Source organism: Hyla sarda, chromosome 9, assembly GCF_029499605.1.
Source record: "Hyla sarda isolate aHylSar1 chromosome 9, aHylSar1.hap1, whole genome shotgun sequence".
NCBI classification, from domain to species: domain Eukaryota; kingdom Metazoa; phylum Chordata; class Amphibia; order Anura; family Hylidae; genus Hyla; species Hyla sarda.
In genome coordinates, this window is record NC_079197.1 from 158,441,978 (window position 1) to 158,469,809 (window position 27,832).

Genomic DNA, 27,832 nt, shown 5'->3' on the forward strand with positions numbered 1-27,832 from the left:
AGATAATATACTGATAGAGAGGAGAGGAACAGATAATATACTGATAGAGAGGAGAGGAACAGATAATATACTGATAGAGAGGAGAGGAACAGATAATATACTGATAGAGAGGAGAGGGACAGATAATATACTGATAGAGAGGAGAGGAACAGATAATATACTGATAGAGAGGAGAGGAACAGATAATATACTGATAGAGAGGAGAGGAACAGATAATATACTGATAGAGAGGAAAGGAAGAGATAATATACTGATAGAGAGGAAAGGAAGAGATAATATACTGATAGAGAGGAAAGGAAGACATAATATACTGATAGAGAGGAGAGGAACAGATAATATACTGATAGAGAGGAGAGGAACAGATAATATACTGATAGAGAGGAGAGGAACAGATAATATAATGATAGAGAGGAGAGGAACAGATAATATACTGATAGAGAGGAGAGGAACAGATAATATACTGATAGAGAGGAGAGGAACAGATAATATAATGATAGAGAGGAGAGGAACAGATTATATACTGATACTGAGGAGAGGAACAGATAATATACTGATACTGAGGAGAGGAACAGATAATATATTGATAGAGAGGAGAGGAACAGATAATATACTGATAGAGAGGAGAGGAACAGATAATATATTGATAGAGAGGAGAGGAACAGATAATATACTGATAGAGAGGAGAGGAACAGATAATATAATGATAGAGAGGAGAGGAACAGATAATATACTGATACTGAGGAGAGGAACAGATAATATACTGATACTGAGGAGAGGAACAGATAATATATTGATAGAGAGGAGAGGAACAGATAATATACTGATAGAGAGGAGAGGGACTGATACTAGAGACATGGAGTGGAGAGCAAAGGAAAGAAAATGATACTGGAGAGGTGGGGAGGAAAATAAAATAAAAGGGAGAGAGAGAAAAGGGAAAATAAAAAAGGGGAAGAGAGAAAATGATAGGAAAGGAGAGGAATGGAGGAGAATACAGAAGAGAAAATGTAGTAGGAGAATGGCAGAGAGGAGAAGGGAGAGAAGTGGAAGAAAGAGAAGAAAAGAACAGGAAAGAATTAAAAGGAAATGAGGACAGAAAAAGAAATAAAAGTAGGACTCTATTCTGGCTCATAAAGTGTGGTCCCAAGTGGGAGACATCCATCTGCTTAACTCTATGACTATGCAGGGGATTTGCAGCTCAGTATCAGAAAAGTGGGGCTCCAGTCACAATACAGATATAAAGAAAGAAATCAGCACAACAAAAATGTAGTGTTGTATATAGGAATTTACATAAATCACCACATTCTGGCGTTACAACTGGATTCTTACACTATTCATGTATCAATGGTCAGTGAACATTCTATACATGTAATTTTGGCCTATAATCTAAATCCGGATCAGTTCAGATGGATTAGTTGGTTTCCTCCTAGGATAACCCATGTTTTCTGTAACCACAGCTCTGCGTCTTTCTCTATCTCCAAAGTAACCAGCTAAGTAGCGACTAGCGGGTAATTGGAACATACAATGTCCGCGGAATAATAACAGCGAGTAGGTGTAGAATACAGAGAGGTGTTATAGGAAGAGGGATGTTAACCACAGATGAAGTGTCAGGCCAGAGGCAAAATGCCAGCTGTGAGTCTTCCCCGGCGTCCCGTACTACTCCTTGGATCCATTATTTATTACCTGAGAAGCTTTTTCAAACACCATCTCTCTCCAGCAGCTTCTTCTTTTCACAAACTTTGCTTTTGAATGTGGATTGTACAGTCTGTGAAGTAAAGGCAAATGTTTTTATCAAGAGATCTAGCCTAAAGAAGATGAAGGGCTCCAGATACATGGCTGACAACATGTCCACAAGTTGTAGATAAACCATAAATATGTATAATGGGCTCTTACAGAGTACAAATAGTCATAACATGAAGGTGCTTGTTACTTAATTCCACTCTTTATGAAGTCATCTTGAAAGTTTGGGTTTTAGATGTGTTCCCTCTTTTATGGGAGTTTCATAAAAACTCTATGGGCCTCAGTTATTAAAAGTGTCTGAAAAGAAAAACTGTCTTTGTTGCCCATTGTAACCAGAGCTCAGCTTTCATTGCTTAAAATATTCCGGTTGAAAATGAAAGCTGAGATGTGACTGGTTGCTATGGGCAACAAAGACAGAAATCTGCCCCGATATCTTCTTATGTCTGTTGATGGCTACCCCATACAAGTATTACAATGATGTATATGTACTTTGTACTTTTATAAGACACAAATGACACAAAGGAAGTAAAATATCTATGTGATGCTGGAAACATAATCCGCATTCCCATGTTTCATCATTATCACATATTTAAAGGGGTACTCCCATGGAAAACTTTTTTTTTTTAAACTCACCCAACTGGTGCCAGAAAGTTCAACAGATTTGTAAATCACCTCTATTAAAAAATCTTAATCTTTTCAGTACTTTTTAGGGGCTGTATACTAAAGAGAAATCCAAAAAAGGAAATGCATTTCCTCTGATGTCATGACCACAGTGCACTCTGCTGACCTCTGCTGTCCATTTTAGGAACTGTCCAGAGCAGCATATGTTTGCTATGGGGATTTTCTCCTGCTCTGGACAGTTCCTAAAATGGACAGCAGAGGTCAGAAGAGAGCACTGTGGTCATGACATCAGAGGAAATGCATTTCTTTTTTGGATTTCTCTTTAGTATACAGCCCCTAGAAAGTACTGGAAGGATTAAGATTTTTTAATAGAAGTGATTTACAAATCTGTTTAACTTTCTGGCACCAGTTGATTTAAAAAAAAAAAGTTTTCCACGGGAGTACCCCTTTAAGAACAAAGATAAAAAGGGTGGAGAATAAGAGACTAGAGAAGAGAAGAGGAGACGAAAAGAGAGAAAATGAGAGAAGCAATGAGTAAAAAGGGGAGAATAGATGAGTATAGGAGATAAGAAAGGAGAAGAGAAGAGGAGTCTATAAGAAAGAAGAGAAAAATGTGTGAACAGGAGAGAAGAGGAGAGACAAGTAGAGTGAAAGAAAGAAGTGGGATGAAAAGAAGAATGGAGACTAATTGACAGACAAGGGGAGAGGTTAAGAGAAGATAGAAGAAAAATGGCAAGAAGAGGAGAGAGATAGGAGAAAATATGAACAATAAGACAAATGGAGACAAGAAAAAAGAGAGGAGAGGAAAAGAAAAGTGCATAGGAGAAGAGAAAAGAGAAGAGGAGAGGAAAGAATAGACAACAGAAGAGTATGAGAGTGAAAAGAAGTGACAAGGAAAGGTATAGTAGAGAAGAGGAACAGAGAGGCAATGAGAGGAAAGAAGAGGAATAAAAAGGAACATAAAGAACATAAAATTAGAAAAAAGGTGAGGTGAAGAGTGGAAAGAAGAAAAGAGAAAAGCAAAGAGGATAGGAAAAAGGAAGAGCATATAAGTAGTGTTGAGCAGCATAGGCCATATTCGAATTCACGATATTCCGTGAATATATGGACGAATATTCGTCATATATTTGCTAAATTCGCATATTCGTAATATTCGCGTTTATTTTCGCATATGCGAAAATCCGTACGCCAGTCTCACACAGTAGTATTAGAGCCTTCTTTACACCACACAAGCTGGAAGCAGAGAGCGATGATCACTGTGATGTGTACTGTGAGAAAAAAAAAACGAATATTCGTAATTGCGAATATATAGTGCTATATTCGCAAATATTCGCAAATTTGCGATATTCGCGAATAAAATTCGCACTGCGAATATCGCGAGCAACACTACATATAAGTGAACAAAGGAAAAGATAGGAGAGGAGTAGGAAGAAAAAAATAGGAGCAGATAAGACTGAAAAAGAGGAGAGAGGTGAAAAGAGAAGTATAGGAGATAAGAAAAGTGTTAAGAAGAGGGGAAGAAGGGAATGGAAAGGAAAATCAACTGAGAGGGAAGAAGAGGAGTGGAAAGGATAGAACCGAAAACAGAGGAAAAGAAGTGTATAGGACAAGAGAAGAGAGGAGAGAAGGAAACGAAAGGAAAGAGGATAGAAAACAGAAGAGCGTATCAGTGAGAAAAGGAAAAGAGAGGAGAGAAGAAAAGAGATGAGAAAATAATAGCAAAGAGGAGAGAAAATGAGAAGAGAACAGTGGAAAAGATAGAAGAGTAGAGAGAAGAGAAATAACAGAAGAAAAATAATGGAAGAAGAGAAAAGAGGAGATAAAAAAAAGAAAAGGAAAAGAGAAGAGGATAGGGAGGTGAAGATTAAAGAGTAACTGTCCTCAAACCATATTTTCTAAACTAACTCAGATTATATTCCCTAACTACTCCTAACACCCCTCCTGCTTTAAATAGTTGTGTATCATACCTTTCTCCTTGCTCACATTGTATGAGCTCCCGGCATGAGAAAGTGGGTGTTCCCTAGCAGACGCGACATCACTGACACCGGGGAGAGGTGTGCCTCACTATGCCCCACATGCATTTCCTGAGTTTAGTCTCCTGCCAGTCCGGAAGAAGACCAAACTAACTGTTTGACATGTGGCAGGAAACAGGACAGAGCCACCTAGTGGCCATTTTTTCAATCTCATAAAAAAACATAAAAAGGTTGAGAATTTTAACAGCAAGTAAATAACAAAGTGTCTTATACTGTAATTACATAAGGAACAATATATTAAAAGTTTAGTTTGGTGACAGGTACTCTTTAAAGAAAATAGAGTAGAAGAGAAGAAACAACTATACATTCTCAGTCTGAATACTATACACAGCCTTGTTATTATAAGACTCGTCAGCTCCAATCTAGTTGATTGCAGATTTTATATCTTACATAATGCAGACATCTTCCCTCTAAGCATAAAGAGTCGGGTAACTTGTTGAGTTTCAAATATCATATCCATCAATTCGTGCATTGAAAACTTCTTTCTCCAGACACATAATTCCCTTAAATGAGACATTCGGCTTGACGCTAATTGTTAGATTCTGTCATTCATTGTGATCTAGTGGACAGCAGCACAAAGGGATTTTCCTATGAGATGAGACTTTATAAATGTGGTGTCATTACAACTTATTTGACTGAAGAAGACTTTCAGTTTTAAAGGGGTACTCCGCTGCTCAGCGTTTGGAACAAATTGTTCCGAAACACTGGAGCCGGGTGCTTGGGATGTCACAGCCTCTCCCCCCTCATGACGTAACGCCCTGCCCCCTCAATGCAAGTCTATGGGAGGGGGCGCGACGGATGTCGCGCCCCCTCCCATAGACTTGCATTGAGGGGGCGGGGTGTGATGTCGTATGGGGGTGGGGCCATGACATCACGAGCTCCCGTCGCTCGGAACAGTTTTTTCCAAACGCTGAGCAGCGGAGTACCCCTTTAAGGGACTTGTTGGCAACAGATTCATAAGGTTTACAGATATGCCATCTTTATTCTAGTAAACTAGAGTCAAGACAGTAATGGTTACATATGCAAATGTGTTTATAAATACTTACAGTTGAATCCAAGAAGCTGTTATTTTAAAACATGATTTCCCTACTAGAATCCCATAGTCAAGTTTAAAGTTAAAGCTAACAATCAGAGTTTAAAAGTTTTTATAGCCTTAGCTGAATGGCAGCAGTTTTTCCAATGGTTTATAGCTTCAGTCTTGAACTATTGACCCTCCATTTCCTTCACTTATACAAGTGTCTCTAGTCCTGCAAAAAACATATTTACTTAATCCCTTATCAGTGAGAGGCTAGGTTACCCATGGGTTCCCTGTAACAGCAGAACACAACACTATGGAAAGTATAAGTATTGCCGCTCCTAATTGTGCATTGCGTGCCATATAGTGAAGCACATGAAAAGCTTCTTCACGGTCACTTAACGTGTTCGTTTTGCGGTTACGTGAGGCACTGAATGCATTGGTCTTTATTCTTACAGTAGAGAAGTCATTAATTATAACTTTTTGTGAATTGGGACATTTAAACTTGCACTGACTCGGAGTCGGAGTCAGTGCATCGTTTGCCGACTCAGACTCCAGGTACCCAAAATATTGTCCGACTCCAACTCCACAACACTGGTCACCGGTGGACACGAGGGACCTTTAAGTTCACCATATTCCGTACTTCTTATTATGGCTATATAGGGTTATAGAAAATATAAATATTAAGACCTTATCCCTTTTGTATTTCCATCCTCATCATTAAAGAACGTCACAGACACATCAGCTCATTAGATTCCAGAAATAATCCAGATTAGCCGTCGTGGGGTTGATCCGAGTCATTACTTATGTTGTTCGGAGCTGATCCTCTTAGGACCATGTTTCCTGGTGACACCCTACTTATACACAGTACTTATGTATGTTATTGAAGGAACATTCCAGATAAAGACACAGGAATTCAGAGTGTTCCTTTCTTTATTCGAATAGCATACTTGCCAACAGTTCCAGTTCCGGCAGTACAACCCTACAAACCAAACTGTGAAAAATAGACAAAATTTGTGTGAACTCAATGCAAGAGGGGACATTTTGGGACTGTTTATGCACTTTGTGTAGTTCCAATAGAGGTTAAAGTGGTACTCCGGTGGAATTTTATTTTTTAATTTTTAAAATCAACTGGTGCTAGAAAATTGAACATATTTGTAAATTCTATTTAAAAATATTAATCCTTCCAGTACAGCGTATTTCACACTGCTAGATGCGCTGACAGCAGTGACAAGAGCGAGCTCCCAGCTGCGGCCAAGTAGCTCTGTGTGTCCACTTATAGCTGTGGTTTTCCTGCTGCGCATCTGCTACGGGGTATTAGAATACAATTTAGAGGGGTACTCTAGGAATTTTTTTTTTATTAAACTGGTGCCAGATAGTTATACAGATTTGTAAATTAATTTTATTTAAAAACCGTTCGTGTACTTATCAGCTGCTGTATGTTCCAGAGGAAGTTGTGTAGTTCTTTACAGTCTGAGCACAGTGCTCTCTGCTGCCACCTCTGTCCATGTTAAGACCATGGAAGTTGTGTAGTTCTTTACAGTCTGAGCACAGTGCTCTCTGCTGCCACCTCTGTCCATGTTAAGAGCAGGAGCAAATACCCATAGCAAACTATGGGTAGTTCCTGACATGGACAGAGGTGTCAGCAGAGAGCACTGTGGTCAGGCTGGAAAGAACTACACAACTTCCTCTAGAACATACAGCAGCTGATAAGTACTGGAAGGATTAAGATTTTTAAATGTAAATGATTTACAAATCAGTTTATCTTTCTGGCACCAGTTGATTTAAAGAATTTTTTTTTCTTCCGGAGTACCCCTATACCCCTATAAGCTGTATTCTAATGCCTCGGAACTTGTCATCTAGGTGGGGAAGCTTATGAGAATTATTCACAGTTTCACAGCTGTAATAACGCTAAGGCTGGGAGCGAAAACCGGGTGATCCCGTATGCCAGCCGTATGCGGCCCGTATGTATTTAATTTCAATGAGCCCACTGGAGTCAGCGTTTCACTCCGGTCGGCTCATAGAAATGAATTACATACGGGTCGCATACGGCTGGGATACGGGAGCGCCCGGTTTTTCGCTCCCCCCAGCCATATACGGTCCCGTATTGCTGAAAACGTAATGTGAACCCAGACGTTACAGACAAGCCATAGGGGCCCAAGTCATCCACAGTGCAAGCTCAAAGCTTTGGGAAAAGGCGGTGGATGATGTAGGACACTAACTGGCTTGTCAATTACAAGTCAGTAGATGCGATTACAGCCGGGCGACCGTCACTAGTTCTCAGAAGCAGCCCGCCCCGATAACAAGCTATGGGGCATCAGGACAGTACTCCGGTGGAAATTTTTTTTTTTTTTTATCAACTGTGCCAGAAAGTTATACAGATTTGTAAATTACTTCTATTTAAAAATCTTAATCCTTCCAGTATTTATCAGCTGCTGTGTGCTCCACAGGAAGTTCTTTTCTTTTTGAAATTCTTTCCAGTCTGACCACAGTGCTCTCTACTGACACCTCTGTCCATGTCAGGAACTGTCCAGAGCAGGAGGAGAGGTTTGCTATGGGGATTTGCTCCTACTCCGGACAGTTCCTGACATGGACAGAAATGCCAGCAGAGAGCACTGTGGTCAGACTGTAAATAAATTGAAAAAGAAAAGAACTTCCTGTGGAGCACACAGCAGCTGATAAATACTGGAAGGATTAAGATTTTTAAATATAAGTAATTTGCAAATCTGTTTATCTTTTTGGCACTAGTTGATTTAAAGGAGCTCTCCAGGCATGTCAGGTGCTGAATTATAAGGCCTTAAAGGGGTTATCCAGGAAAAAACTTTATATATATATATATATATATATATATATATATATATATATATATATTGTCACGATGCCGGCTGGCAGGTAGTGGATCCTCTGTGCCAGAGAGGGATTGGCGTGGACCGTGCTAGTGGATCGGTTCTAAGTCACTACTGGTTTTCACCAGAGCCCGCCGCAAAGCGGGATGGTCTTGCTGCGGCGGTAGTGACCAGGTAGTATCCACTAGCAACGGCTGAACCTCTCTGGCTGCTGAAGATAGGCGCGGTACAAGGGAGTAGACAGAAGCAAGGTCGGACGTAGCAGAAGGTCGGGGGCAGGCGGCAAGGTTCGTAGTCAGGGTGGATAGCAGAAGTACTGGTACACAGGCTTTAGACACACAAAACGCTTTCACTAGGCAGAAGGGCAACAAGATCCGGCAAGGGAGTGCAAGGGAGGAGACCAGATATAGCCAGGGAGCAGGTGGAAGCCAATTAAGCTAATTGGGCCAGGCACCAATCATTGGTGCACTGGCCCTTTAAGTCTCAGGGAGCTGGCGCGCGCGCGCCCTAGAGAGCGGAGCCGCGCGCGCCAGCACATGACAGCAGGGGACGGGAACGGGTAAGTGACCTGGGATGCGATTCGCGAGCGGGCGCGTCCCGCTGTGCGAATCGCATCCCCAACGGCCATGACAGAGCAGCGCTCCCGGTCAGCGGGACTGACCGGGGAGCTGCAGGGAGAAAGACGCCGTGAGCGCTCCGGGGAGGAGCGGGGACCCGGAGCACTAGGCGTAACAGTACCCCCCCCCTTAGGTCTCCCCTTTTTTTTGTCCGGTGACTGCCTCCCCTGGGATGAGGACACCGGGAAGGAATGGATGGTTTCCTCAATGGCAGGCAGTACAGCAGGAGTAGGAATGGGGAGGGAGGGCAGAGGGTGAAGCTTGGCACGGGGCAGGAAGACACAAGGACGGGAGCCATGAGGGGACACAGAGGCTTGCCTGATGGGACTGGGAGGGGGGGAGAGGCATTTCCTGTGGCAGGCAGAGTCCTTAACGACCTTAGGGGGACCGGATACAGGAGGAACCACAGGGTCACGGCAGGGAGTACTGGGAACCGGTTGAAGGCAGTCCTTGGAACAAGAGGGACCCCAACTCTTGATCTCCCCAGTGGACCAATCCAGGGTTGGGGAATGGTGTTGAAGCCAGGGTAGTCCAAGGAGAATTTCGGAAGTGCAATTGGGGAGGACCAAAAATTCAATTTTCTCGTGATGAGGCCCGGTAACGCACGGTGCAATCCAACCTGGCTCCGTTGACCGCGGAAATGTGGAGTGGCTTGAACAGACGGGTCACCGGAATGCGGAATTTATTCACCAAGGACTCCCGAATAAAATTCCCAGAGGCACCAGAGTCCAGGCAGGCCACGGCTGAGAGGGAAGAGCTGGCTGAAGTAGAAACCCGTACAGGCACCGTGAGACGTGGAGAAGCCGACTTAGCATCAAGAGACGCCACACCCACGAGAGCTGGGTGTGAGCGTGCGTTTCCCAGACGTGGAGGACGGACAGGACAATCCACCAAAAAATGTTCGGTACTGGCACAGTACAGACAAAGATTCTCTTCCTTACGGCGATTCCTCTCTTCCAGGGTCAGGCGAGACCGATCTACTTGCATGGCCTCCTCGGCGGGAGGCCTAGGCGCAGATTGCAATGGAGACTGTGGGAGAGGTGTCCAGAGATCTAAGTCTTTTTCCTGGCGGAGCTCTTGATGCCTCTCAGAAAAACGCATGTCAATGCGAGTGGCTAGATGAATGAGTTCATGCAGGTTAGCAGGAGTCTCTCGTGCGGCCAGAACATCTTTAATGTTGCTGGATAGGCCTTTTTTAAAGGTCGCGCAGAGAGCCTCATTATTCCAGGATAGTTCAGAAGCAAGAGTACGGAATTGTATGGCGTACTCGCCAACGGAGGAATTACCCTGGACCAGGTTCAGCAGGGCAGTCTCAGCAGAAGAGGCTCGGGCAGGTTCCTCAAAGACACTTCGAATTTCCGAGAAGAAGGAGTGTACAGAGGCAGTGACGGGGTCATTGCGGTCCCAGAGCGGTGTGGCCCATGACAGGGCTTTTCCAGACAGAAGGCTGACTACGAAAGCCACCTTAGACCTTTCAGTAGGAAACTGGTCCGACATCATCTCCAAGTGCAGGGAACATTGCGAAAGAAAGCCACGGCAAAACTTAGAGTCCCCATTAAATTTGTCCGGCAAGGACAGGCGGAGGCTAGGAGTGGCCACTCGCTGCGGAAGGGGTGCAGGAGCTGGCGGAGGAGATGGTTGTTGCTGCTGTAGCTGTGACTGAACTTGCTGTAGTTGTGACTGGAGTTGCTGTGTCATGGTGGTCAAGTACGACAGCTGGTGATCTTGTTGGGCGATCTGACGGGCTTGCTGGGCGACCAGCGTAGGGAGGTCAGAGACAACTGGCAGGGGAACCTCAGCGGGATCCATGGCCGGATCTACTGTCACGATGCCGGCTGGCAGGTAGTGGATCCTCTGTGCCAGAGAGGGATTGGCGTGGACCGTGCTAGTGGATCGGTTCTAAGTCACTACTGGTTTTCACCAGAGCCCGCCGCAAAGCGGGATGGTCTTGCTGCGGCGGTAGTGACCAGGTCGTATCCACTAGCAACGGCTCAACCTCTCTGGCTGCTGAAGATAGGCGCGGTACAAGGGAGTAGACAGAAGCAAGGTCGGACGTAGCAGAAGGTCGGGGGCAGGCGGCAAGGTTCGTAGTCAGGGTGGATAGCAGAAGTACTGGTACACAGGCTTTAGACACACAAAACGCTTTCACTAGGCACAAGGGCAACAAGATCCGGCAAGGGAGTGCAAGGGAGGAGACCAGATATAGCCAGGGAGCAGGTGGAAGCCAATTAAGCTAATTGGGCCAGGCACCAATCATTGGTGCACTGGCCCTTTAAGTCTCAGGGAGCTGGCGCGCGCGCGCCCTAGAGAGCGGAGCCGCGCGCGCCAGCACATGACAGCAGGGGACGGGAACGGGTAAGTGACCTGGGATGCGATTCGCGAGCGGGCGCGTCCCGCTGTGCGAATCGCATCCCCAACGGCCATGACAGAGCAGCGCTCCCGGTCAGCGGGACTGACCGGGGAGCTGCAGGGAGAAAGACGCCGTGAGCGCTCCGGGGAGGAGCGGGGACCCGGAGCGCTAGGCGTAACATATATATATCAACTGGCTCCATAAAGTTAAACAGATTTGTAAATTACTTCTATTATTTTTTTTTTAATCCTTTCAGTACTTATGAGCTTCTGAAGTTAGGGTTGTTCTTTTCTGTCTAAGTCCTCTCTGATGACACCTGTCTGGGAAACCGCCCAGTTTAGAAGCAAATCCCCATAGCAAACCTCTTCTAAACTGGACGGTTCCCGAGACACTTGTCATCAGAGAGCACTTAGACAGAAAAGAACAACCTTAACTTCAGAAGCTCATAAGTACTGAAAGGATTAAGATTTTTTAATAGAAGTAATTTACTAATCTGTTTAACTTTCTGGAGCCAGTTGATGTATGAAAAAAAGTTTTTTCCTGGATAACCCCTTTAATCACAAGACATAAAATGTGCACAATGTCCACCCCGAAAACACAGGGAGAGATTGCACTCATTTGCATGTTCCGCCGGTGCTAGGCATTTCCAATCGGAAACCGCAGAAACAATGTTCCAGATGCCGAATTGGGAATAACACCTTGTGCATTGTGCAGCAGAATTTAACTGAAGTCAATGGGACTCTTCTGCAGTGGGATATTGCTGGCCTAAGAGGTGTTATCTGTTCTTGTTTGACTAATAAACTGGAAGGTTCCTTTAAAAGCTGACTTTGCAAAAGGGCCTGTCTCCAGCTGTTGCACAACTGCAACTCCCAGCATGCCCGGACAGCCAAAGGCTGTCCGAGCATGGTGGGAGTTGCAGTTGTGCAACAGCTGGATGCACACTGTTTGAAAAACGCTGTAATATTCCCTCCACCACTTACAGAACGCAACGGCAATGCTGCATTTTTGGCCGGCCAGGCGAGAGTTTCGGAGAAAAAAAGTGAATTTACCGAAGAATACAGTGTATTTCTTCTTGTTAGCAGAGCAGAGAATGGATCTGATTTGTATTGTGTACATGGGGACAGATGCTATGGAAATGCTGGCAACTAAAACTGAATTATTTTCCTACAGGGGTGAAACTTATTTTATGCCAAGCTTGAATGTCGGACACTGGCAGCAGGCGGCACTTTGTCAGTATAATACAGAACTTGACTTGAAAAGAGGATATTGTATTTTGGGTCTATTTATTTATTTATTTTTTTTATGCATTGCTCATCTAAAATTCTAAATAATTCATCTTCTTCCAGGACTGTCAGTCAAAACGTCTCAGGTGGAGTCCAGGGCGGTATTGGCGGTAGTATTTGGGACCATATAGCAACACACACGCTCCCTGATTATTCATTAGATGCACTGGAGAAGTGGCGGCCTGGGCCTGGTGCTCCGGCAGGTTTCCCCCCCCCCCCCCTTCCCCTCTACTCTATCGCCTCGCTCACACATATAACCCGCGCCTGTCCCCGAGAATTTAATTACCGAGCAATGCACCGAGTACTCAAGGCACTTCATTACCAAGCTGCAAGATCCCCTGAGCTCAGCACTTTGCAATACATACAGAACACCTTAACCCTTCCCGCTTCGCTCTTCTAGACATCCATCGTTCCAGCCTAGGAGCAAGCCGAAACGTAAAATGGGGAGCGTTGACTTCTTTCATGTCCCAGAATTGCAAAAGGCAAAAAAAAATAGCATATAATTCGGTCATTCTAAACAGCCGATGTCCAGGGTGGTCTGAGCCCATTAAAAGTCTACTTAAATCGCACTCTCTCTTGCAGAAAAGTGAGCAGGGATTTCTCTTTCGGAAACGCGCCGAATAAATGAGTTGCTGTGCAATTCCATTGGAAGCTCTCCCCCCCCACCACCAGCTCAGGCCCGTCTCACCTCACAACAGTGGTCGGATGATGGACAGCTCGCCGAGCCTCTAACGCTGGCATTTTATTCGACGTAAGTACATAATCCGATCTTCCGCGCCGAAATGGAATTGTACAAACCCAGTGACTGCTCGGAGTAGACGGGGAACCTTTACTATATTCCACCTGACAGCTAAACATTGTTTATTTTCGCTCGTAGCTCGACCCATAGATCATTCTGTGTTTGCTGCCTTGTGACATTTTATTTAAACTGGGAAATAGATCATTATATGCTGAATGGATAAATCATTTCCTTCATAATAACGGATTATGATTTCCGGAATATGGATAGACAAGGGTTTAGACTCGGGAAGACGGACAGGAAGGGATCATGTGGAGACCTTTTATGGTCTTGAGAACATTAGTGTCAACATGTCCTATGGATATGCTTCTCAACGTTGCTATGGTCTTGTGAATCAGTATTAGTGATGGGGAATGGGTTAAATGGGCAACTTTTGAAGTCAGGAACACTATGGATATTGATCACCATCCAAAGAATCTAATAAATAAGGATTGTACTGTGGTATCCCGGTACCATATTGCATACCGTACCTAGTGTGGTGGTCCCCAAAGTCAGAGTAATTACGCTCAGGTAGGGTCCCCCAGGTGGGACAGCCCCTAGTCGCCTCTCCTCTCCTCTAATTCTACAATGTTTATACATGTACACATTTAGTAATAATGTATATTTATCATATATAGTACTTACCTTGTTTAGCGTCGCAGGACCTTCGGTCATGTGACTATGTTAATATCCTCTATGGTATGTTAGAGGACCTTTGGAGGTCCTTGGGTCCCATGTCACCCACAATCCTTTGTAATGGTGATTGGCACAAGTATTGGAGCAATGAGCACTAGTCCAGCCCCTGCCCATATAAGGGAGCTGTAGCCAATTATCGCTCTCTTGGGTTGCTGCTCTTGCGGATGCCGGACTAGCAGGACGGATCTGCGCAACTTTCAAAGACACGCTAGGCCTGAAAACCTACCGGCCTCAGCGGAACTAAACCATGAGTTCTAAACTACCCCTGCTAAAGCTAGCGTGACTACTGGACCGCAGGTAAATCCCCTAAATCCAGTGGAACAGCGCATATTATCCTAAAGACTCTAAATTGCTAAAGTCAGAACCTTTGTCAATCTCCAAAGAAAGCTTGCATGTATAGCAACTGTTCCGGTTATGAAGCTTGCATAAAATCTTCAGTAAAAGTTACAACTGTTTCAGCAAACTCTCCGGTTGTGGACCTTCAATTATTACCTACCTCCCTATCGCTCTTGGGAAGGGTAGTGGTAGGACAAGCATTACTGAGGAGCCCTCACCCTGGTGTCACGAATAGCAAGGATTAACAAGCACCCTTTAGTCATAGCACAGCTACCCTCCCCATACCCTACTCCCCCAGGCTATCACAGTACTTATCGTTGGCTCTGTCTGTCTATAGTTACTGATTTTGAGGTCCACCCTCCATTTGCATGGAATATATACACATCTGCTTTTAATTCTATCATAATCTTTGAAGTGTACAGCAACCTCTGAAGTTACAATATTATTTTTTTCCAGGACAACCATTGTATGTTGAAACCATTGTATGTTGAGACCATAACTCTATGGAAACCTGGGAATTGGTCCTGAAGTCCCCAAAATGTCATCCAAAAATAGGAAAAAGTGAGGATTAAACAAAAATAAGTAGATTAATATAGATAAAACAAGTCCTTACGTATAAAAGTAAGAAGGATCTGCTGGGAGCTGTAATCACTGTCTATGTAGAGGACAGGAGCTTCTTCAGGGTCCTGTACAGTACACAGTGTCCTAAAAAGTAACATGGAGCCACCCCCACCTGGTGTCCAAAGGAGCAGCTAACCCTGGTACAGGTAAAGAGTACATCACATGTAATACCTCCCTGTACTGTAGGGGGCGATACCAGACACCAGTCAGTGCATGCACTTCAGTAATACAGGGGTGTTACCAGTGAATGCCCATTCTAATTGGTCGGTTCTTCCAGCCATTGACAAGTTTCACAGATCTGGACTGTTCATAGCATTGTATGTTTGTGGTGACCCAGTGTCCTGTCATGTGAACGTTGTCTCAGGCACTTCTAGTGTCACTGTTCTGGGCCCACTACTTCAGGGTAAATTGAATTTTGTTATGCTGCTATTTTGTGTTTTGCATGTGTTTATCAGTGTCACTGTAACCTTAAAGTGTACCTGTCATCAACAAAAACGTTTTATATAATGTAGATAATACAATCATATGTATATTTGTAATATACATTGGTTAAAAAATGTGTATATTTATGGGTGAAAATGTGCTGTCCCTGCAGCTATTGTGAGGAGTCCAAATACAAGAAGTGAGGACAGGACAAGCAGGGCTTTGTGCAGGCTCCTTGCTTGTCAATCATCCTCATGTGTGAGCCCATAGCAAGTCACAGAGCCTCAAAGGACAGAGCCCTGCTTGTCCTCAGTGTACAGAGCCCTGCTTGTCCTCAGTGTACAGAGCCCCGCTTGTCCTCAGTGTACAGAGCCCTGCTTGTCCTCAGTGTACAGAGCCCTGCTTGTCCTCAGTGTACAGAGCCCCGCTTGTCCTCAGTGTACAGAGCCCCGCTTGTCCTCAGTGTACAGAGCCCTGCTTTTCCTCTGTGTACAGAGCCCTGCTTGTCCTCAGTGTACAGAGCCCCGCTTGTCCTCAGTGTGCAGCTCCCTGCTTGTCCTCAGTGTACAGATCCCTGCATGTCCTCAGTGTACAGATCCCTGCATGTCTTCAGTGTACAGAGCCCTGCTTGTCCTCAGTGTACAGAGCCCTGCATGTCCTCAGTGTACAGAGCCCTGCTTTTCCTCAGTGTACAGAGCCCTGCTTGTCCTCAGTGTACAGAGCCCCGCTTGTCCTCAGTGCGCAGCTCCCTGGTTGTCCTCAGTGTACAGAGCCCTGCTTGTCCTCAGTGTACAGAGCCCTGCTGGTCCTCAGTGTACAGAGCCCTGCATGTCCTCAGTGTACAGAGCCCTGCTTTTCCTCAGTGTACAGAGCCCTGCATGTCCTCAGTGTACAGAGCCCTGCTTGTCCTCAGTGTACAGAGCCCCGCTTGTCCTCAGTGCGCAGCTCCCTGGTTGTCCTCAGTGTACAGAGCCCTGCTTGTCCTCAGTGTACAGATCCCTGCATGTCTTCAGTGTACAGAGCCCTGCTTGTCCTCAGTGTACAGAGCCCTGCTTGTTCTCAGTGTACAGAGCCCTGCATGTCCTCAGTGTACAGAGCCCTGCTTTTCCTCAGTGTACAGAGCCCTGCTTGTCCTCAGTGTACAGAGCCCCGCTTGTCCTCATTGCGCAGCTCCCTGGTTGTCCTCAGTGTACAGAGCCCTGCTTGTCCTCAGTGTACAGAGCCCTGCTGGTCCTCAGTGTACAGAGCCCTGCATGTCCTCAGTGTACAGAGCCCTGCTTTTCCTCAGTGTACAGAGCCCTGCATGTCCTCAGTGTACAGAGCCCTGCTTGTCCTCAGTGTACAGAGCCCCGCTTGTCCTCAGTGCGCAGCTCCCTGGTTATCCTCAGTGTACAGAGCCCTGCTTGTCCTCAGTGTACAGAGCCCTGCTGGTCCTCAGTGTACAGACCCCTGCATGTCCTCAGTGTACAGAGCCCTGCATGTCCTCAGTGTACAGAGCCCTGCATGTCCTCAGTGTACAGAGCCCTGCTTGTCCTCAGTGTACAGAGGCCTGCTTGTCCTCAGTGCACAAAGCCCTGCTTGTCCTCAGTGTACAGAGCCCCGCTTGTCCTCATTGTACAGAGCTCTGCTTGTCCTCAGTGTACAGAGCCCTGCTTGTCCTCAGTGTACAGAGCCCTGCTTGTCCTCAGTGTACAGAGCCCTGCTTGTCCTCAGTGTACAGAGCTCACACAGGCAAAAGCTGCAGGGACAAAAATATACATATTTTTTAACCAATGTGTGGTGTCCCGACACCGTATTTCATACTGTGCCTTGGTTATTAGTCCCCAAAGTCAGAGTCCCTAGGACTATCGGGGTTCGCTAACCTAGCAAGCCCCTAGTCACACTTAGTAACTTGATATTTATAAATATTATCTTTGTAAATATGTATATGGTGTTACTCACTTATTTTAGCGTCGCAGGACCTGTGTCATGTGACATGGTTCAGAACTCTATGGTATGTTGAAGGACCTTAGGTGGTTCTTGAGTCACGTGTTATCCCATAATGCCGTGTAACGGTGAGTGACAGTTGTTTTGGACCAATCCAAAACGGCTCAGCCCCTGCCCATATAAGGGAGCTGCAGCCATTGATCGTGCTCTTGTTCCTGTGCTGCCAAGCAAACAGCATCAGCTCTTAGGTTGCTGACTCTGGATGAGGTAGGACTTCCGCAGCTTACAAGACAAATTACTAGGCCTAAGCCTGCGCTAGAGACGGATAGTTCATACAATTCCCTGCTACCTCAGCAAGATCTCCGGACCTAATCAGACCCCTAAATCCGGCGGATCTATGCATATACAATGCTCTAAAGCTTAAAGCAAATTCTCCGGTCCTAAGCATCTGTCAATCACTGCTGTGCTGTTTCAATAGACTCTGTTATCTGGACTGTTACTGTTATTGCAAATACAGAAAATCTTCAGTAAAGATTCTGCAAGTTTTAAGTTCAGCACTGCTGTGGACAATCTATTTATTTCACACTCACCTATCGCTCTTGGGAAGGGTGGCGATAGGCCCAGCATCACTACAGAGTTTTAACCCTCACCCTGGCGTCACGAGTGACAAGGGTTAACAGCGCCCTTTCAGTATCCAGAACAGCAACACCCCAACTAACCTACACCCCACATGGCTTTCCATACAGTTCCTCACCACAAATGTATATTATATATAATGGTATTATCTATGTTATATAAAATGTTTTTGTTGATGACAGGTACACTTTAAGGGAAGTCATGCAGAGTAAACCAGGTCATCCTGAGTTGGGGAAGGAGTTGTTTAGTAGTTGTGTGAGGAGTTTAGGAGAGACTGTTAGTCTGTGTGAGCTCAGGTATAATGTGGAGATAAGTCTGTTATAGTCTGAGGAGGCCTGAGGAGAAGTCTAAAATCTACTGCCACGCAATTTCCAAGAACCCCATCGCATAGGTACAGTTCCAAGCCTGGTGATAAGCTTGAAGCTTCGGGGGAATATTCTTCAGTCAGTCTTAAGTCAGCGTGGGTTGTTACAAGTCTCAAGTTTCAAGTCTAAAATCCAAAGTATAAAGTCCATAGCAACCATAATACAATCAAGCAAAAGTGACTACAAGTCCCAGCAAGGCAACAAAAGGGATTATAATGGGACTCTGTAACGGCCGTTTAAAGGCCGTTTTTAATGGTTTAGTTAACGGGTCATTATAACAGATCTTTAAAACAGAGAATTCTATAGTGTGAAAGCAGCCGAACCCTTGGAACGTGATGGTTAATGCTATCCTGGTGTCACGAATGGTACATCACCCCAGTGTTAACCACGTATTGAGTATTAACCACGTAAAAGAACATTGTATGTTGAAAATATTAAATGTTGAGACCATTGTAAGTTGAGGGATCACTGTATTATGGTACACACAGGACATATCAATGATAAGGTCAAATAGGTAGAGATCAGCGAATTTCACAAGATTAGTTTCAGGTCCAATGAGTCGATTCTCTCAGATCATTCTGGATTCAGATGCCCATTTGTGTTCAAAAGTGCGATAGCCCACACAAAGTTTGTACAGGAGCAGGGTTTCCTGTCATAGGCAGGAGTCCCTGCATCTGTACAGTACACTTACCGTATTTTTCGCCCTATAGGACGCACCGGCATATAAGATGCACCCTATTTATAGGTGCCAAATCTAAAAAATTAAAGATTTTGAACCCAATAGTGGTCTTCAACCTGCGGACCTCCAGATGTGGCAAAACTACAACTCCCAGCATGCCCGGACAGCCGTTGGCTGTCCGGGCATGCTGGGAGTTGTAGTTTTGCAACATCTGGAGGTCCGCAGATTGAAGACCACTGCATAGGAGGTAATACTCACGTGTCCCCGCCGCTCCGGACCCGTCACCGCTGCCCTGGATATCGCTCCATCGCTGTTGCCGTGTCCCCATCGCTCCGGAACGTCTCTGCTGCCGGCTGGGTATCCTCACTCTCCGTCGCCGTCATCACTTCGTTACGCACGCCGACGCACGTACGCGACGACGTGATGACGAGGAAGGAGAGCGCCGGCCATACAGGGGATCCCTGAACGGAGAAGACACCGAGGAGGCAGGTAAGGTTCCTCCCGGTGTCCTGTAAGCACTAACCCAGGTATTCAGTCGGGCTGTTCGGGGCCGATGCGGTGAAATCGCGGCGGTCCCGAACAGCCCGACTGAACAGCCGGGTTAGTGTCACTTTCCCTTCAGACGCGGCGGTCAGCTTTGATCGCCGCGTCTGAAGGGTTAATACAGGGCATCACCGCGATCGGTGATGTCCTGTATTAGACGCGGGTCCCGGCCGTTGATGGCCGCAGGGACCGCCGCGATAGGGGTGTATTCGCCGTATAAGACGCACCGACTTTTTCCCCCCAGTTTTGGGGAAGAAAAAGTGCGTCTTCTACGGCGGAAAATACGGTAGATGCTAGGCTGAGTGCCCAGCACAGAGAATGTAGTGTGCAAGAAGTCAACATCACTGCTTATCCCTGGGCGGCTAATTGTACAGGAGAAGGGCCAGAAAAAATCAGAAATTAATCACAAAAAGTTTGGACTATAACAAATCAGATTTTTTGTGGAAATTAAACCATATCCATTTTGTGCCAAATAGATCTGGTTATTGGTGGATATGTTCTAACTTAAAGGTATTTTTAGCCCAAACCATGAGCAGCATTAAATCCCGCTAGGCTTTCTTCCAGTGGCCATTCATAGAAGAAAAGAGGCCCCATTGCAAATTGGGCCTCTTATATTGGTGTCTTATTTTGATTTCCCTTTGAGTTCCATCACCAATGGTAAGTTTCCCCCTTCATTAATTTGCTGACTATACGGTTTTCTGGAGAGAGGCGTTCTCCACATATTCTTACCAACAGAAAAAGTAATGGGACCCATCAGGAATGGGCGGCATCTCCACAAGGGCCACACAGCAACATGCTCTGCCACTGTGGGGTACGCACGTCCTTGGCATATCCTAATCACTGGTAACTCAAGTTTAGCAAGTTGTTAAATATGTCCCCCAAGGTCTCCAGTGGCCAAAGCTGGCAGTGCAGTTCCATTAATGATAGCATGAACAGATACCAATCATTCTTTACCGAAGTACTTGGCTGAACTCGGGCTCAGGATACTGAAAGGCGATCAGTCCGATGACTGTGACTAAAATAGGTAGGTTGGACCCTACAGATGTTGAGTCATAAAATAGGGAAGCAGGAAGAAATGTGATTGCTATAGAAATTGTACTACATGTATGTATGCCATCTGAACAGGGTCTTTAATACCTTATTTTAAAGTGTAAATGGAAGGCGGGGGGAAAGCACTTATTTATAAAGTTCTACATTGGCATCATCATAAAGCATGGAATGTACCCACTGAGTGCTTTGAAAGAACCAAGTGAATCACGGGTCATGGTATTAATAACAGGTTTTGACTTGGCTTAGTATTTTCACTAGGGTGGCTTGTTTTTCCACTTTTTTCTCTGATCAAATCCCTAATAGTTGACAAAAGTTGTCCACCCAAAAGGGCAACTCACGTGCAAAATGTGGTTCTGATCGGACAATATGTTCTGTCTCTTCTTATGCAGTTACTTGCGAACTTGAATGTTCTTTGTTCTTACCACCTTTGTTTTCAGGTATTATTATTACTATAATTTTGTTTAATTCATATAGCTCTCTTAGTTTCAGGACACTTTACATTTAAAGGGGTACTCCAGCGATTCGACATCTTATCCCCTATCCAAAGGATAGGGGATAAGATGCCTGATCGCGGGGTCCCGCCGCTGGGGACCCCCGTGATCTTGCAAGCCGCACCCCGTTAAAATCAGTCCCCAGAGGGTGTTCGCTCTGGGTCTGATTACTGCCGATCACGGGGCCGGAGCGTTGTGACATCAAGGCTCCGCCCCATGTGACATCAAGGCTCCGCCCCCTCAATGCAAGCCTATGGGAGGGGGCGTGACAGCTGTCACGCCCCCTCCCATAGGCTTGCATTGAGGGGGCGGAGCCTTGATGTCACATGGGGCGGAGCCTTGATGTCACAACGCTCCGGCCCCGTGATCGGCAGTAATCAGACCCGGATTGAATACGCTCCGGGGACTGATTTTAACTGTTTTTAACGGGGGGGACCCCCGCGATCAGGCATCTTATCCCCTATCCTTTGGATAGGAGATAAAATTCTAATCACCGGAGTACCCCTTTAACTAAAGGGGTATTCTGGCTTTATACATCTTATCCCCTATCCAAAGGACAGCTGGGGACCCCCGCGATAGGGGATAAGATATATAAAGACGGAATACCTCTTCAAGGTTAAAATACATAATACTAACACAGGCAGGGACGTGCACAGACATTTTAGAGGGCAGGGGCTCAAGTAAAAAAAGAGGGCACTTCTCATCATTTAAAAAAATGTCTGCCAGACTTAATGGGCTGCGGCCCAGGGACACAGTGGACCTCCAGCCAGGCCCCCTTGACATTCCCATAAAAGTTGGTGCTTTTGTAAAATAGAGTCAAGAACAGTTTCTATGAAGGTCTGCCATGTGTATATACACTTTGTCTGTGCTGTCAGTCTTATTTACAGAAAACATGTGACAGCTGCCCTATAATATACTGTATTATAGAGGAGATTTATCAAAACCTGTGCAGAGAAAGAGCGGTGCAGTCACCCATAGCAACCAATCAGATCGCTGCTTTCATTTTGCAGAAGGCTTTTCCTCTGCAAAGGTTTTAATAAATCTCCCCCTATATGCCCTGGTCTGAGCTCTATATGACAGAACGTGCACTGTATCTGGCCTCACCCAGCACCAATCACCCAGCACCCATCCCCAATCACCCAGCACCCATCCCCAATCACCCATCCCCAATCACCCAGCACCCATCCCCAATCACCCAGCACCAATCACCCAGCACCCATCCCCAATCACCCAGCACCAATCACCCATCACCCATCCCCAATCACCCAGCACCAATCACACAGCACCCATCCCCAATCACCCATCCCCAATCACCCAGCACCAATCAACCAGCACCCATCACCCACCTTATGCAGGAATCTCCACACAGCTCTGGCTCTTACACTGAAGAGATGGACACCACACTAATATATGCTTACATGCTGCAATATACAAGTTGGCAAAAAAAAGAATTATAAATATACAAAGACGGCCAGGCATAGCACAGCATACAGGATGGAGGCAGGGAAGCTCCGCCTCCATTGCGCACAAGACTGACTTCGCATACTAGCAATGTGGGGCAATACCTAGAAAACGGCTGCTCCACATTTAGTAAGTATAACATTATCTTTGTCCTGTTCTCCTGCACTGTAACCTAGTGTATTGGGTTTAGTGCGAATAAACAGCCTGTCAGTTTCCCTTTAATTATATACCGTACCCTCCTTAATGATCAATATACTGTGCCACCATTCATCTATTAATTCCCTATATACTGTGCCACCATTAATGAACCATATACTGTGCCACTATCATTTAACTATACTGTGCCACCATTAACCCTTTAAGGACCCGGGCTTTTTACGTTTTTTTCATTTTCAATTTTTCCTCCTTAACTTTAAAAAATCATAACTCTTTAAAATTTTAACCTAAAATTCTATATGATGGCTTATTTTTTGCCTCACTAATTCTACTTTATAATGACATTAGTCATTTAACCCAAAAATCTACGGTGAAACGGGGAAAAAAAACAATGTGCGACAAAATTGATGAAAAAAAAACAATTTTATAAGTTTTGGGGGCTTCCGTTTTTACGAAGTACATTTTTCGGCAAAAATGATACCTTATCTTTATTCTGTAGGGCCATACGGTTAAAATGATGCCCTACTTGTATAGGTTTGATTTTGTATCAGTTCAGAAAAAAATCATGAATACATGCAGGAAAATTTATACGTTTAAAATTGTCATTTTCTGACCCCTATAACTTTTATTTTTCTGTGTTCAGGGCGCTATGAGGGCTAATTTTTTTCACCGTGATCTGAAGTTTTTAGCGGTACCATTTTTGTTCTGATCAGATTTTTTGATCACTTTTTATTTACTTTTTTGTGGTATAAAAAGTGATCAAAAATGCGCTATTTTGGACTTTTGAATTTTTTTACGCGTACGCCATTTAATGTGCGGTTTAAAAAGCAGTATATTTTTATAAATCAGACATTTCCGCACGCGGCGATACCACATATGTTTATTTTTATTATTATTTACACTGTGTTTTTTTTATTCTTGGAAATGCCGGGTGATTCAAACTTTTATTAGGGGAAGGTATAATTGAAAGGGTTAATGATTTTTTTACACTTTTCTTATGCAATATTATAGCTCCTATAGGGGGGGCTATAGCATTGCATTAACTGATCTTTTACACTGATTGATCCATTCCTATGGAGATTTTCGGCGATTGATTGCTCAAGCCTGGATCTCAGGCATTTAATCGGCGATCGGACTGCAGGAAGGAAGGTAAGAGACCTCCTCCTGTGCTACAGCTGTTCGGGATGCCGCGATTATACCGCGGCGATCCTCAACAGCTCCCTGAGCTAGCCGGGCACTTTTACTTTAGTTTTTAGCCGCGCGGCTCAGCTTTGACCACGCGGCTAAAGGGTTAATAGCGCGCAGCACCGCGATCAGTGCCGCGCGCTATTAGCGGCAGGTCCCGGCTTCACTATGACGCCGGGCCCGCCGCGATATGATGCGGGGTCACCGTGTGACCCCGCGTTATATCGCAGGACAGGGACTCAGGGCGTAAGTTTATGCCCTGGGTCTTTAACAGGTTAAGGATCTATACACAGTGCCAGAATACATAAAAATATAATGTTCCAATATAAATAAAATATATAATGTGCTTCCATAAATTCCCTAATAATGTGCTTCATACAATACATCCAAGCACATAACATAAAGGCACATACAGTACATAGGTCATATACACACATACAGTACATAGTAATATACACACATACAGTACATAGGTCATATACACACATACAGTACATAGGTTATATACACACATACAGTACATAGGTCATATACACACATACAGTACATAGGTCATATACACACATACAGTACATAGGTCATATACACACATACAGTACATAGGTAATATACACACATACAGTACATAGGTCATATACACACATACAGTACATAGGTAATATACACACATACAGTACATAGGTAATATACACACATACAGTACATAGGTCATATACACACATACAGTACATAGGTAATATACACACATACAGTACATAGGTCATATACACACATACAGTACATAGGTCATATACACACATACAGTACATAGGTCATATACACACATACAGTACATAGGTCATATACACACATACAGTACATAGGTCATATACACACATACAGTACATAGGTCATATACACACATACAGTACATAGGTCATATACACACATACAGTACATAGGTCATATACACACATACAGTACATAGGTCATATACACACATACAGTACCTAGGTCATATACACACATACAGTACATAGGTCATATACACACATACAGTACATAGGTCATATACACACATACAGTACATAGGTAATATACACACATACAGTACATAGGTCATATACACACATACAGTACATAGGTAATATACACACATACAGTACATAGGTAATATACACACATACAGTACATAGGTCATATACACACATACAGTACATAGGTCATATACACACATACAGTACATAGGTCATATACACACATACAGTACATAGGTCATATACACACATACAGTACATAGGTCATATACACACATACAGTACATAGGTAATATACACACATACAGTACATAGGTCATATACACACATACAGTACATAGGTCATATACACACATACAGTACATAGGTAATATACACACATACAGTACATTGGTAATATACACACATACAGTACATAGGTCATATACACACATACAGTACATAGGTAATATACACACATACAGTACATAGGTAATATACACACATACAGTACATAGGTCATATACACACATACAGTACATAGGTCATATACACACATACAGTACATAGGTCATATACACACATACAGTACATAGGTCATATACACACATACAGTACATAGGTCATATACACACATACAGTACATAGGTCATATACACACATACAGTACATAGGTAATATACACACATACAGTACATAGGTCATATACACACATACAGTACATAGGTAATATACACACATACAGTACATAGGTAATATACACACATACAGTACATAGGTAATATACACACATACAGTACATAGGTAATATACACACATACAGTACATAGGTCATATACACACATACAGTACATAGGTAATATACACACATACAGTACATAGGTAATATACACACATACAGTACATAGGTCATATACACACATACAGTACATAGGTAATATACACACATACATAGAGACACTGACACATACAGTACATAGGTAATATACACACATACATAGAGACACATACATACAACATGGAATATATACTAAAAGATATAGCCAACAGGCACATCATACATACAGGTTTACACATACAATCACTCACAGATATACACACACACACACATATATACATACATTCACTTGCTCACATTATATATATGTGTGTGTCAGCAAGTGAATCTATGTGTGTGTGTGTATGTCAGTGTGTCTGTATGATATGTATATATATATATATATATATATACATATACATATATATACACACATCATACAGACACACTGACATACAATCACTCATATATACACAGTCACTTACACTAAGGCCCCAGCCATCCCTCTCTGCACAGGCATATATATATATATATATATATATATATATATATATATATATATATATATATATATATACATATACACACACACTGACATACAATCACTCACATATATTTTCAGTTACTTACAGTAAGTAAGGGCTCCATCCCCCTCTGCACAGGCTGGAGTTTGTGGCCGGGCAGACAGTGGGCGGGGCTTCTCTCTGCCTCCTCCTGTCTCCTCTGTGTGGAGAGAAGCAGAGAAATGGCAGATAATGACAGGGTGAGTGGCGCCCCCTTCCTGCAGGGAGGGCACAGCACCCTCCATTAAACCACATACAAATCTCCCCAGCAATGGATCCTTTTTACTGCACCTGTCACCCTGAGTCTGTAGCTCCTTTTGTGAGGGCACTAGAGAGGCAGGTGAGGGAAAGGGCAGGGGCTCCAGCCCCCTTTTACCCCTATGTGTGCACGTCCCTGAACACAGGTACAATGGAGGTGACAGACTAGATCTCAGAATGATACAAAAGGAGAGCAGTCCCTGCCCCCGAGGGCTTCCAATCTACGAGATAGATGTGAATGGTGTTTTATTGGTACCTGCTTTTTGATGGCAGTATATATCCGGCTGTATATTCTTGTTTTCACATTCTGCAGTCCTTTACTATAATGGAAAATGCAATTTGGTTAGCTGGCAATAAGAGATTATTCAATAAGGAGGGTGTACACCATGGGGATCAACAGGTGAAAGAGACGGAAGCTGAAGATGTAGTTTAGCATACATAAAGGAGAATGGCAATGGTAGAAGTTACTTCACTGTGGAAGGATATGGAAATAATGGGGGGGAGGTCAAGGTTAACGGATGAATTAAATATAACAGAGCCTGTGGAATTCAGTTATTTGCAACTGAAAGAAGCCGTGAAGACTTAGAAGAATTGTAATGTTTTTTAGCACGTTTGAAGGGGTACTCAACTGGAAAACATTTTTTTTTTTTTTTTTAAATCAACTGGTGCCAGAAAGTTAAACAGATTAGTAAATTACTTCTCTTAAAAAAAATCTTAATCCTTCTAGTACTTAGCAGGAAGTTCTTTTCTTTTTGAATTTCTTTTCTGCCTGACCACAGTGCTCTCTGCTGACACCTCTGTCCATGTCAGGAACTTTCCAGAGCAGGATGGGTTTTCTATGGGGATTTGCTCCTACTCTGCACAGTTCCTGACATGAACAGAGGTGTCAGCAGAGAGCACTGTGGTCAGACAGAAAGGAAATAAAAAAATAAAAGAACTTCCTGTGGAACATACAGCAGCTGATAAGTACTGGAAGGATTAAAAAATGTTTAATAGAAGTCATTTACAAATCTGTTTAACTTTCTGGCTCCAGTTGATTTAAAGAAAATAATTTTTTCCAGTGGAGTACCCCTTTATGTCTTTACCCTAATTCATGAACAAATTGCTCTTTGCATCCAATTCTTTTCAATAAACTAAAAGAATTGTGACTATACCCATACCGATAGAAAATGATCCGATTCACTTCAGAGATCAGGACTTTCCATCATTAGTGTTCAAAAAAAGAAGATGACTTAAAGGGGAATTCTGGGATTTTTTTTTTTTTGTTTGACTGTGCTACAGGTAGTGTTGAGCGCAAATATTCGAAATGCAAATTTTTACCGTGAATATCGGCACTTAGCAATTTCGCGAA

General features: G+C 44.0%; 1 long non-coding RNA gene across 1 annotated transcript; it reads right to left on the reverse strand.

The window, feature by feature from the left end:
* Window positions 1–1,286: 1,286 nt before the first annotated feature.
* LOC130291468 (uncharacterized) lies at window positions 1,287–26,367 on the reverse strand. The gene is made up of 3 exons (XR_008847943.1): window positions 26,291–26,367; window positions 22,393–22,467; window positions 1,287–1,762 (listed from the first exon to the last, which is right to left on the reverse strand). It is a non-coding gene; the product is annotated as an uncharacterized LOC130291468 (long non-coding RNA).
* Window positions 26,368–27,832: the final 1,465 nt, after the last annotated feature.